The 13,702-nt window shown below is 43.6% G+C and overlaps 2 pseudogenes; one reads left to right on the top strand and one right to left on the bottom strand.

The window, feature by feature from the left end:
- Positions 1–4,125: 4,125 nt before the first annotated feature.
- Positions 4,126–4,244, bottom strand: LOC145396273 (5S ribosomal RNA; annotated as a pseudogene).
- On the top strand, positions 4,237–4,355 carry LOC145396274 (5S ribosomal RNA; annotated as a pseudogene).
- The last annotated feature ends 9,347 nt before the right edge of the window (positions 4,356–13,702 follow it).

Genomic DNA, 13,702 nt, shown 5'->3' with positions numbered 1-13,702 from the left:
AAGTTAGCCACCTACAGCTGGGCCAGTGCATGGAGGGAAGTCTCTGTCAAAACTCTGGAAAATGGTTGGTCTCGTCTGCTTCTTGGAGCCAATGTGGTGCACGACTTTCTAGGTTTTGACATGGATGACTTCCATGCACATCTTTGTGTGGCTGGCGACAATGTTGATGTGAACAAAGTGCATGAGTGGTTGGATGATGAGGGCAATCCTGGGTAAGATTGCATCTTCAGTTGCCAGTACAAGTACCCAGCTTGAAGATTCCGATGAGGACAGCGATGATAATGCGGACTCCTCTCAGTGCGCCAGTACCCCAGCCATCCCCAAGCTGAGCGCACTGCAGGAGCATGTCGAGTTCGTTCTTGACTACCTAAAACACCCAGACTGCAACATGGAGATGGGACCCCTGGGACTTGTTAAGGAAGTGCACACTTTCAGGCAGCGCATCACCAATCGCCAGAATTGCCGTTCCTTACATTAATCAACCATTGACACCTTTTTCAGGCTGGTGACCCCTGCCATGCCTAGCCCTGGCTCCACACCACTGCCTCCCCAAGACAGGCCTTCCACCTCTGAGCCACAGCCCAGCACATCGATCACTGTGGAGTTGCCACTGGACGTGAGTTTGCGCCTATCTTCAGAGTCGTCTGCAATGGCTAATCCATCAACACGTCCCAGCGACACACCCCTTGCCCACCTGCAATACCTACTCTCAGACTCTGACAGCGAATAAACAGCAAAAGCTCGCCACTAGACCACGCGGGAATTTACAGTGCTGTGCAGTGTAAAAAACATAATGTACAGTGTTAACACATTAGAATTCAGGGTGCAAAGGATTAAGTGCAGAGTGAAACAGTGTTGAGTTTCAAGAGCAGTGCAAGTAAGAAAAAAATGTAGTGTTAAGAAATTAGAATTCATAGTGCAAAGGATTAAGTGCAATGCAACACTGGAGTACAGTAGGTGCTTCATGTGCACCTTATTACTGTCAGAGTCTGAGAGGAGGCTAGTTATTCATTGTGAGTCACGAACGTGTTTAAGTATACTGCTAAATATTTTCCATACTCACCTCTAAATCTCATTCCCTGGTTTCTTTTAATTTATTTCATGCTATCTGTCCCTTACTTGTGTCAATAGGGTCTTAAATAGATGCTATGCACGTCCGGTAGGGAGCTATATAGGTGGTTTGCTGAGTTAGGTTGGGTTAGGGTTCATAAGTACCAGTCCAGGAGGCATTGTCCCAGTATCCTGGCAATCCCACTTTCCGGACATGCCTTTAGCTGTATTAATATATATATATATATATATATATATATATATATATATATATATATATATAGTTTTGGTGAGTGTGGGGTGTGCCTGCTGAGATAGATGAGAATGGCAGTGCGTTAGTGGACATTTGTGCTGGGAGGGGGCTGGTGATAACCAATACCCTCTTCAGGCATAAAATGATCCACAGGTATACATGGCGAGTGATGAGAAGGGTGGGTGGTGAACCGAACGAAAGGAAGGCAATGATTGATTATGTGTGTGTGGATGAAAGGATGCGAAGATATGTAATGGATGCAAGAGCTTATAGAGGTTGGGGGAGTGGACTTTCTGACCACTATTTGGTGGTGGTCAGAATTAGGATCCAAGTAAGATGGAGAAATAGGAGAAGGGAAAGGCGAGAGGAAGGAGTAGTTGCAAGGAATGTGGAAAGGTTACAAGAGGATGAGAAAAAGGCAGAGTATAAGAGAGAAGTGGAGGAACGATTGGGCAAATATGAATTGGAGCAGATGGGGAACGTGGAAGGTGTGTGCAGGATATTTACAGAAGAAATATGTGCAGCATGTGATGTGGTGTGTGGGAGGAAGAGAAGACGGAAGGGGGTGCAAGGAACAGCGTGGCGGACTGAAGAGGTGAGACAGGCTGTGGCACAAAAGAAGAAAGCGTACAATGAATGGATGAGAAATAGGGGCGTGGAAGAAGTTGAGAGGCGGAAGAGAGAGTTATATGTAGAAAGAGAGGTGAAAAGAGTAGTAAGAGAGAGTAAGAAGAGAGTGGATGAGGAATTTGGAAGGAATTTGAGTGTAAAGTGGAGGGACTGTACGAGAATGTTCTGAAAAGAGGTGATGAGACTAAGAAAGGGTGGAAGTGAGGTTAGCAGGGGAGTGAAAGATAAAAAAGGGTAGATTACTAGTGGAGAAGGGAGAAAAATTGAGCAGATGGAGAGAACACTTTAAGGAATTGTTGAACATCCAGGATGGAAGTAATGCGAATATAAGTGGCTGGGGAATGGCTGGGAGAAGGAGGGAGGTGAGAAGACAGGAAGAAATCAGTAGGATAGAAGTTGTGGAAGCAATGAAGAAAGTTAAATTGGGGAAAGCCCCAGGAATTGATGGAGTGTGTGGTGAAATGCTGAAGCATGGGGGAGAGATTGTAGTAGAATGGATGTGGAAGATGTGTAGATTGGCCTGGGAGGAAGGTAGAGTCCCGGAGGATTGGAAGTCGGGAATAATTATTTCCTTGTACAAAGGGAAAGGGGAAAAAGAAGTGTGTGGTAATCATAGGGGCATTTGTCTTCTTAGTATAATAGGAAAAGTGTATGGTAGGATACTTATTGACAGAGTTAGAGAAAGAACAGAGGAATTAGTTGAAGAAGAACAGGGAGGCTTTAGGAAGGGAAGAGGTTGTGTAGATCAGATATTCATTCTTAGATCTTTAGTGGAAAAGTTTCTAGAGAAGGGAAAGAAGTTGTATGCGGCTTTCATGGATTTGGAGAAAGCATATGACAGGGTGGATAGACAAGGATTGTGGAAAGTATTAAGAATATATGGAGTAGATGGGAAGTTGTTGAATGCTGTGAAGAGAATGTATGATGGTGCTAAGGTTGCAGTGCGTGTGGATGGTGAACTAAGTGAATTTTTCTCTTTGAAGGTTGGGTTAAAACAGGGATGTGTCATGTCTCCATGGTTGTTCAATCTGTACATGGATGGGGTAATAAAAGAGGTACAAGGTAGGGTAGTGGATGTTGGAGTGGCCCTGGTGAGAGAGGATAGTGTTTGGAAACTCCCTGTACTGTTGTTTGCAGATGATACTGTGTTTAAGATAAAGGGGAGCTGCAAGGCTTGGTGGATAAGTTTGGGAGAGTGTCTAAGAAACGGAATCTAAAGGTGAATGTAGGGAAGAGTAAAGTGATGGTCTTTGAGAGAGGTGAAGTCAGTGAATGTACAGCGAGGTTGGATGATGAGGAATTGGAAAATGTGAGTACGTTTAAGTACTTGGGTAGTGTGATGAATAAGGATGGAGGTTGGGAAGGTGAAGTGCTTGAAAGGGTACAGCAGGGAAGAAAGGTTGCTGGTTCTTTGAAAGCAGTGATAAGAAACAGGGAAGTGAGCATGGATGTGAAAAAGTTACTACATGACAGTATTGTGATACCAACTCTAACGTATGGAACTGAAGCTTGAACGTTGTTGGAAAACACAAGTCAAGAGTGAGAGCAGTGGAAATGAGTTATTTAAGAGGAGCCTGTGGAGTCACATGGAGAGACAGGCTGACGAATGAGGATATAAAGGAGCGATGTGGATGTGATAGGAAGCGTTATGAGGAACACACTGAGGTGGTTTGGCCATGTGGAGAGGATGGAGGGTGAAAGACTGACGAAGAGAGTGTATGTGAGTGAGGTGGAGGGGGGAAGAGGGAGGGGAGGCCAAGGATGAGATGGAGGGATGGGGTGGAGAGGTATATGAGAGAGGGGGGGCGTGAGTTGGGAGCAGGACAGTGAAATGGCGGGGGACAGGGCGACGTGGAGGCGTTTTGTTTGTGGCCACCCCAAACGGGATTGAAGCGTCTGGCAATATATATATATATATATATATATATATATATATATATATATATATATATATATATATATATATATTCATACATACATACAGTATATAAACATATACATATATATACAGATATATATATATATATATATATATATATATATATATATATATATATATATATATATATATATATTTCATTCATTCATTGCCAGACGCCATGTATCCCAAACGAGGTGCCGAATGGCTTAGAGTTAATTGTTTTACAGTAAGGGGCACTAATCCTCTACCAACCATACTTGACACATAGGGATGCCAACAGCATCTGGTGTTCCCAGGCGGTCACCCATCCGAGTACTAACCAGACCCAACGTTGCTTAACTTCGCTGATCGGATGGGAAGCGGTGTACTCAACGTGGTATATATATATATATATACCACGTTGAGTACACCGCTTCCCGTCCGATCAGCGAAGTTAAGCAACGTTGGGTCTGGTTAGTACTTGGATGGGTGACCGCCTGGGAACACCAGATGCTGTTGGCATCCCTATGTGTCAAGTGGGGTTGGTAGAGGATTAGTCCCCTCCCTGTAAAACAATTAACTCTAAGCCGTTGGCCACCTCGTTTGGGATACCTGGCGTCTGGCACTGAGTGAATGAAATATATATATATATATATATATATATATATATATACATATATATGTATATGTTTATATACACTATGTATATATATATATAAATATATATATATATATATATATATATATATATATATATATATATATATGATCATCATCATCACCATCATTATCCGGACCTTCTTTCCCACCCTAGGGCAGGGTAGGGAGTAGCAATGTCCAGACAGCCCAAATTTGCCCCATCCAATAGGCCACACTTCCATTCATTCATAATTCAAGCCCCTGGAATCCTGGCTCTATCGGATACGCCAAAAACATTCACCACGTTCTGTAGCTTCACATAATTATATCCAATGGAGTCAGTCCAGATGTGGCCATGTTAAAAAGGGGTTCCCAAATCTCTTATCATGCACTTCTCCTCACAACATACATCCAGCCAGCTCGATCTCCTGTCAGTTCCCTAGGCTCACCGACTTCCGAACCTCTCTTCCTCACACATTCATGCACCATATCTCTCCACCTTCTCCTTGGCCTAACTCACCTCCTCCCTCCTTCGAATTTGCTCAGATATATCTTTTTCACCACTCTATTGTTATCCATTCTCTCCACATGACCATACATCTCAGTACACTCTCTTTGATTCTGGTGTCCACCGACTTCCTCTCTCCACATCTTTCACAAATCACATTATTTCGTATCCTATCCACCCTTTGTCCTCCACATACATACCTCAGCAGTCCAATCTCCACTGCTCTTACTCTTGACTTTTTATTTTCATGCCACACCATAGTCTTACATACATATGTTAAAGTTGGCACTAACACTCCCTCATGTAAGCCTCGTGCAGCTACAACACTCAAGCCTCTGTTTTTTATCAAGGCCTTCATTGCACCAGCTACTTTTGTTCCTTGTGTCACTCTACTTTCAACTTCTTTTGCACATTTTCCTCTTTTCTGTCCCTGTACCCACGTATTTGAACTCTCTTATCAATGCCAGTCTCTCTCCATTCACTGATACATCGCACTGGGAGTCACCTTCTTACTATCACTTTACTCTTTTCTACATTTACTGTCAAGGCACGACGCTTACAGACATCAGAAAAACTCTGCACTAGCCTACCAGGTTCTTGTCCCGTACTTGCGAGCAGTACTGCATCATCAGCACACAACAAATTTGAGACAATCCATCCATCACCATTTATTACCAACGCCATCCCTCTCTCCATTAATCGTGTTTTTACTTCTCTTATCACCCCATCCATATATATATTGAACAACCATTGGGACATCAACCTTGTCGCAAGCCCACACCGATCGTGAACCATTCACTTAAATGCCCATTAACCCTTACACATGCTTCACTACCATCATAAAAACTCTTGACAGCACCTAGCAGCTTATCTTTTACATCGCACATGCTGAAAACTTTCCAAAATCCCTCTCTGTCCATTTCGCCAAATGCTTTTTGTTGATCAATGAATGCCATACACATCTTATTGTCCTTCTCACAAGCCATCTCGACTATCTGTCTCACTGCAAATATTTGGTCCACACGTTCTCTGCCACTCCTAAAGTCACCCTGTTCATCACTCACTAGGACTTCCGGTATCTCTCTTACTTTATGATCTATCTATCTATCTATTGCCAGACGCCTCAATCCCGTTTGGGGTGGCCACAAACAAATCGCCTCCAAGTCGCCCTGTCCCCCGCCATTTCACTGCCCCTCCCAACTCACACCCCCCTCTCTCATATACCTCTCCACCCCATCCCTCCACCTCATCCTCGGCCTCCCCCTCCCTCTTCCCCCCTCCACCTCACTCACATACACTCTCTTCGTCAGTCTCTCACCCTCCATCCTCTTTATCTTTATGATAATTCTTCCATATACCTTCCCAACCACACTCAATAAACTTATGCCACGATAATTCTTGCACTCACTTCATTCACCTTTATTTTTGTACAAGGGTACAATCACAGCCTTCTCCCACTTTGCAGGCACAGTTTCACTCCTCCATGCCTTCTTACGTATCTCCAACAAGCACTTCATTCTACTCTGTCCACTACATTTAAGCATCTCTGCATACACCTCATCAATCCCAGCTGGTTTCCCATTTTTCAGCCGCTTCACAGCACTCTTCACCTGTGCGAGTGTCACTTCTCCTGACACTGCATTCCTTCTCTGTACACCCCCAAAACCAATCATGTTTACAGCTACTCTGCTCTCTCTATTCCCATTCATCAGGCTTTCAAAATATTCTTTTCATCTGGTTCTTACTTCATCTCCATGGGTTAATAACCAACCACCTACATCCTTCACACCACCACACACACACACACACACACACACACACACACACACACACACACAGATATATATATATATATATATATATATATATATAAGGGGAGAGAGAGAGAGAGAGAGAGAGAGATTGATTGATTGATTGCAAATAATTAAAATCTGGCGGGGCAACTGCCAGGGTCATATGACGCCGGACGACAAAGTAAAACGCACTGCAAAATAAAAAGTACATATTCATAATAAAGTTAATATATGTTAGTAGGAATAAAACACTGAAAATAATAAAAGAATAGTTTATAAAACATCAATTATTTATAAAAGTGAAAGGAGGCTCGCCTCCTGAAGAAAACTAAAAACACCACTAAAATCGCTAGTGGCTTCACCAAGCATCGAGGACAAACAGTAGACACTATCTGCCCCCTTATGTCTATGGAGGAATCTCTGACGTAGGTCCCCTAGACTCGGACACTCGACCAGCAAGTGACGAACAGTAAGGGGAACAAGGCAGTCATCACAGTACGGTTGAGATTCACCACTCATCAGAAACCCATGTGTAAGCCGCGAATGCTCAATGCTGAGCCTAGCAAGAGCCACCTCCAATCGCCGAGACGTAGAGGGAAGAACCCTTGGCACAACCACTCTCGAAGATTTCTTTTAGTTTATTGTGAAAAACAATATTCCACTGTCTCTGCCAACAAGTACGAATTGCGTACCGCAAGTAAGGCGTTATATATATATATATATATATATATATATATATATATATATATATATATATATATATATAAGGCGGAGGATGTGGGTAGTCAGTTGGGGGCTGTTGAGAACATGCAGCTTTAGCTAAATTATCTGCCCTCTCATTGCCCACCACACCAACATGTGTGGGTACCGAACAGAAGTCTACGCTGCGGCCACGACGGCTAAGAAGAAAAAGCCTCTCTAAAATTGATAAAACCAGTGGATGGGATGAATTAAAAGACTCTAGTGCAGACAGAGCACTATGCAAGTCACTGAAAATCACAACAAAGGATCGGGGGAGAGTAAAAATAATTCTAACAGCATATAAAATTGCAGTCAGTTCTGCCGTATACAGTGAAGTCAAGCCAGGAAGGCTACCGCCCCTACTAAAGCAAGGGAAGACAACACCAAATCCTACTCCAGTATCTGTCTTAGACCCGTCAGTATAAACGGGGACAGAACCCTCATGAATGAAGGCATGTTCTAAAAAGAGAGAGAGGGACACCTGAGAGGGAAGTGAGCCCTTTTTTTCAACAACGGACCTACAAAATGTCACACGAGGGAGCAGCCAAGAACCCACTCTTGGGATCCGATGTGGACAAATTGCCAGTCTCGGAACAGAGAGGGCTAACATAACAGACCAAACCTTGTAACCAAATGGCTTCGGGAAATTAGGACGGATGTCAAAAACAGACGATCGGGAATCCTGGGAGACGATGGCACAAGAAATTGAGTCTGGAATGCGGTGAAGACAATACCAACACCTCATCATTAGCAGCTGGCATCGCAGATCCAAGGGGAGTACACCAGCAACCACCAACAAACTTGGAATCGGGGATGATCTGAATGACCCGGTTGCCAGATGCACACCAGCATGATGCACAGAATTTAACAACCAGAGACGGGCATCTGTTGCAGAGGAGTAGATCTCACACCCATATTCATGTTTAGGAAGAATAAGAGACCTATGCAAGAGGAGGAGGGTCTGATGGTCAGCAGCCCAAGAGGTATGAGCTAAAACCTTCAAAAGACTCAAAGTTTTAAGACAAGCCACCTTAACAGAACGAATATGAGGAACCAGGTTAGTCGCCTATCAAACAGAAGACCCAGAAACCGCATCTCTTCCACACAGGATATTCTCCTATCATAATTGATGGATTGATTGAAAATAATCAAAATCTGGTGGCGCAAATGCCAGGGTCATATGCCGCCGGATGATAAAGTAATAGACACTGCAAAATAAAAAGTGCCTATTCAAAATAAAGTTAATATCTGTTAGTAGGAATAAAACACTAAAAATAATAAAAGAATAGTTTATAAAATATCAATTAGTTATAAAAGTGGAAGGAGGCCTGCCTCCTGAAGAAAACTAAAATCATCAGTAAAATTGCTAGAGGCTTCACCAAGCATCGAGGACAGACAGTAAGCATCATCTGCCCCCTTATACCTATGGAGGAATCTCTGACGTAGGTCCCCCAGACTTGGACACTTGACCAGCAAGTGATGGACAGTAAGGGGAACAAGGCGGTCATCACAGTACGGTTGAGCCTCACCACACAAGAGGAACCCATGGGTGAGCCGAGAATGCCCAATGCAAAGCCTAGCAAGAGCAACCTCCAGTCACCGAGACATAGAGGGGAGGACCATTGGCATAACCACTCTCTGAAAGATTTCTTTTAGTTTATTGTGAGAAACACCATCCCAGTGTCTCTGCCAACACGTACGAATTGCGTACCGCAAGTAAGGTGTTACATCAGAAACAGGAAGTGGGTAGTCAGTTGGGGGCTGTTGAGAAGACGCAGCTTTAGCTAAAGTATCTGCCCTCTCATTGCCCACCACACCAACATGTGCAGGAACCCAACAGAAGTCTACATGGCGGCCACGAAGGCCAAGAAGAAAAAGCCACTCTAAAATTGATAAAAACCAATGGATGGGATGCATGAAAAGACTCCAGTGCAGACAAAGCACTACGTGAGTCACTAAAAATCACAAAAACGGATTGGGGAAGAGTAAAAATGATTTTCAAAGCATATAAAATTCCAGTCAGTTCTGCCATATACACTGAAGTAATACCAGAAAGACTACCACCCTTACTAAAGGAAGGGAAGACAACACCAAATCCTACTCCAGTATCAGTCTTGGACCCGTCAGTATAGATGGGGACAGAACCCTCATGAATGAAGGCATGTTCTAAAAAGAGAGAGAGGGATACCTGAGAGGGAAGTGAGCCCTTTTTTTCAACAATGGGCCCACAGAATGTCACACGAGGGAGTAGCCAAGAACCCACCCTTGGGATCCGATGTGGACAAATTGCCAGTCTCGGGACAGAGAGGGCTAACATAATAGACCGGACCCTGTAACCAAATGGCTTTGGGAAATTAGGATGGGTGTCAAAAACAGAAGATCGGGAATCCTGGGAGACAATGGCACAAGAATTTGAGTCTGGAATGTGGTGAAGACGATACCAACACCTCATCATTAGCAACTGGCGTCGCAAATCCAAGGGGAGTACACCAGCATCCACCAACAGACTTGGAATTGGGGATGATCTGAATGCCCTGGTTGCAAGACGTACACCAGCATGATGCACAGAATGGGCATCTGTTGCAGAGGAGTAGACCTCATACCCATATTCAAGTTTAGGAAGAATAAGAGACCTATGCAAGAGGAGGAAGGTCTGTCAGTCAGCACCCCAAGAGGTATGAGCTAAAACCCTCAAAAGACTCAAAGCTTTAAGACAAGCCGCCTTAACAGAATGAATATGAGGAACCCAGGTTAGTCATCTATCAAACAGAAGACCCAGAAACCGCGTCTCTTCCACACAGGATATTCTCCTAACATAGAGATACAAGTCAGGGTCTGGGTGAACCCCTCGAAGACGACAAAAATGTATAGCCACTGTCTTTGCTGCAGGAAATTGGAAACTGCGAGTTTCTGCCCAGTCAGAAATTCTATTGAGAGCCAGCTGCAACCTCCTCTCTATCAGAGACATTCTAGACGAGGTGAAGGAAATCAAGAGGTCATCGACAAATAGTGATCCTCGTACACCTTCAGGAAGTACACTGATGACACTGTTAATGGCTACAGCAAACAGAATAACACTAAGGATACTCCCCTGTGGTACTCCATCTTCTACTGCTCGGACATTAGAAAGCACTCCTCCCACTCAGACCCTTAAAATTCGGTTAGATAAGAACTGTTGAATAAAAAAAAGGAAATGCCCACGAAGACCAAACTCATGAAGAGAGAGTAAAATACCATGACGCCATGCAGTGTCATATGCCTTCTCCAGATCGAAGAAGACCGTGACCTGGTGTTGGTTAGTGGAAAAAGCCTCACAGACAGAAGACTCCAAGGACAGTAGTGCATCAGAGGTAGATCGCATTTTTCGAAAACCATACTGGGCAGGGGATAAGAAGTTACCTCTATCTAAAAACCACACAAGCCTAACATTGACCATCTTTTCCAAAACTTTGGATATACAAGACGTCAAAGAAATAGGCCGATAATTCGTCGCCTGTAGGTGGTCCTTACCTGGTTTGGGGATGGGGATAACTACAGCAACTGTCACGGGGTTTTTAAAGAGTATGCAATATTAAAGAATAATATTTAATAATACTTGAGAGCAGGACAATGAATTGTCTTGTGAAAATCAAGCAATGTTTACTTTATGCCGGCTTACTTTGCTGATTTTCTAAGGACGAGAATTTATAAACTTTCTCAACAGTACACAGCAGAGACTAATTATTCGCACGTGCTGTTTATTAGTACTGTTAGCTTCTGGAGAAAGTGACTCCACCCCTGACAATCAATAATGCTATTAATGATAAACAAGTTCTTGTTGGTGCAATTAACTCCTAGATGGCACAACGGATTTTAGTTAATAAAAAGGACTGGACTAAGTACCATTTGTGAATAATGCAAAACGTTTATGCAAATAAGAGCTATAAGTGAAATAGGCTTAATATGGAAAGTAAAACATGAGTTTCCATTACATTAAGCTCAAGAAAAAGAACTGTTAAATCTATTGATTACAATGAAATAAATTTACGTTACATTTCAAAATGAATTCAAAATAAGGAGATCGCACTCACTCGCTCACTCAAAAGCTAAACTCTTAAACCTAGGAAAAAGGAAAAGAAATACTGGTCAGAAAAGTGGGGTAAGCGGAATGGACTTGGCGTCGTTACTGAGGAAGGACACTGCCACACTCGCTGATCCCCTCACCGGCTCACACTAGGTGGAGACTTCAGGAACCCTCTGAGGAACAACCTGGTCTCACAGCGCTTCAATCCTAACTGAGTTCAAATCGTGAGAGAGAGAGGCGAGTGTCAAGCCGCACTTGCTAATGGCTAGAATGAGCAAAGCACGCCCATAACAAATCACTCAGGCGGAGGTGCTAATGTCACGCACAAAGACGATCACTTACGAAATAGTGAAAAATGTCCTGAAAACATTCCCGATTGAGTAAATACGGGGACAGCTAAACTGAGTGATAAATACTGGGATTCCACTAGAATTTGCAGTTTCCCACCAAAGTTTAATGTCATGAGTTTATTTAAATATAGGACGCGCTGACTTGCGACATTACGCCTCATCAAAAATGATTTTTTTTTTTTGTCAGGGAAAAAAAATTTCAATATACATATATATAAATCCTAACTCAGTCACACAAGATTCACACTGTGGTGTGTGTGTGCTATCCTGCTACAGGAGAAAGTCACAGTCGCCAGTGAGCGAAAACTTGTATTTACGTTAATAGAAACAAGCTTAAGGGAAAATCTCCGTGACGATGGTGAAAAATCCTGTACGCAGGTCAAACTGAGTGAAAAGTTCGCTACATTTACATTAACAACTAATTGTTATGTAGCGTGATGTATGTAATACACGGTGTAGGTGTGACAGTTGTGGTGTAACTCTACCTACGCGTAAAATTACATAATGCAAATCAATAGTAAATGATGACGACGAGGCAGAAGAGAAGAGGTGGCAACATGCGTCAGGGACAATCAGCTGTTCTGCATGGCAATGCTGCACCTGCCAGCTGCACCTGCGAAAGCAATCAAGGTGGAGCATCAAAAGTGTCATTTCTCTCTCTCTGCCTAGCAATCAGTACTTATGTTACAAAAAGTACACTATTTACATTATTAACCAGGAAACGTAGTCAAGGCGTTTCTGCAGGACATCAAACGCTGACCCAGTTTACTGGTTAAACCCTAAACTTAATTAGCGAAAAGACTGGGCGTTTGTGCAGGACATCAAACGCTGCAATTCGCTAAATTAACCAGGGAACGTGGTCATGAGTGAAAAGACTGGGCATCTGTGCAGGACATCAAATGCTGCGATTTGCTAAAGGAACCTAGTTTACTGGTTAAACTCTAAACCTAATTAGCGAAAAGATTGGGCATCTGTGCAGGACATCAAACACTGCAATTCACTAATGGAACCCAGTTTACTGGTTAAACTCTATGATTAACGACGGGAAGCTGAGAATCCCTACGTAATCTCGGGCAGGCCACATTTTAACACCCACCGTGGGTGTGAACACTCATGTGGATAATGTGCATTCTCCGGGAATCCTCTGAGAGGCCCACAGCTCGAGACATTCCACAAGGTAATTCATACACAGCCTCGGACTGTCTCTGCGTGGTTCTCAAACTTCCCCCTTAACTTACGGTACATATGTACTGAATGTACAGGCCCTGGACATACAGTGTCCTGTGGGGCCAACGGGCGAGACGTCATGTCTGCACCCACTTCACCACTGCCCTGTCTCTCAACTGACTCAGAGATTACAGGTGTGGTTTCAAACGGCACAGGAAGGACATGTCCCTGATTAGTGGTACGTGGACACACATTGCAGGAACGCACAAAACTATCTATCTCTCGTCCCATCCCTGGCCAGAAAAAGTCAGCTCGGATACGGCCCTGGGTTTTCCTTTTGCCCATGTGACCTCCTGAACCTGAACAATGACCCCATTCTAACACTGCTTGGTGGTACTTGGTGGGAACAACAAACTGCAGTCAAACCTCACCCTGGAGTGTTCGTGACTCACGGTACAGCCGTCCTTGTTTACGAAGGAACTTGGCTTGACCTCTCCGTGCATATTTTATCACTCTACCCTTTTGTTTCTTTCGCACGGCAGCATGTGTCGGGTCAGAATGTTGTTCTTGAACAACAACTTGGCTACACATCAGATCTTGTGGTGATT

This window comes from Coenobita brevimanus, chromosome 35 (genome assembly GCF_032717465.1).
Source record: "Coenobita brevimanus isolate Jiangsu-jjx chromosome 35, ASM3271746v2, whole genome shotgun sequence".
NCBI lineage: Eukaryota > Metazoa > Arthropoda > Malacostraca > Decapoda > Coenobitidae > Coenobita > Coenobita brevimanus.
Note: the sequence above shows the minus strand (reverse complement) of the source record. Positions and strands in the feature narration are given on the sequence as shown.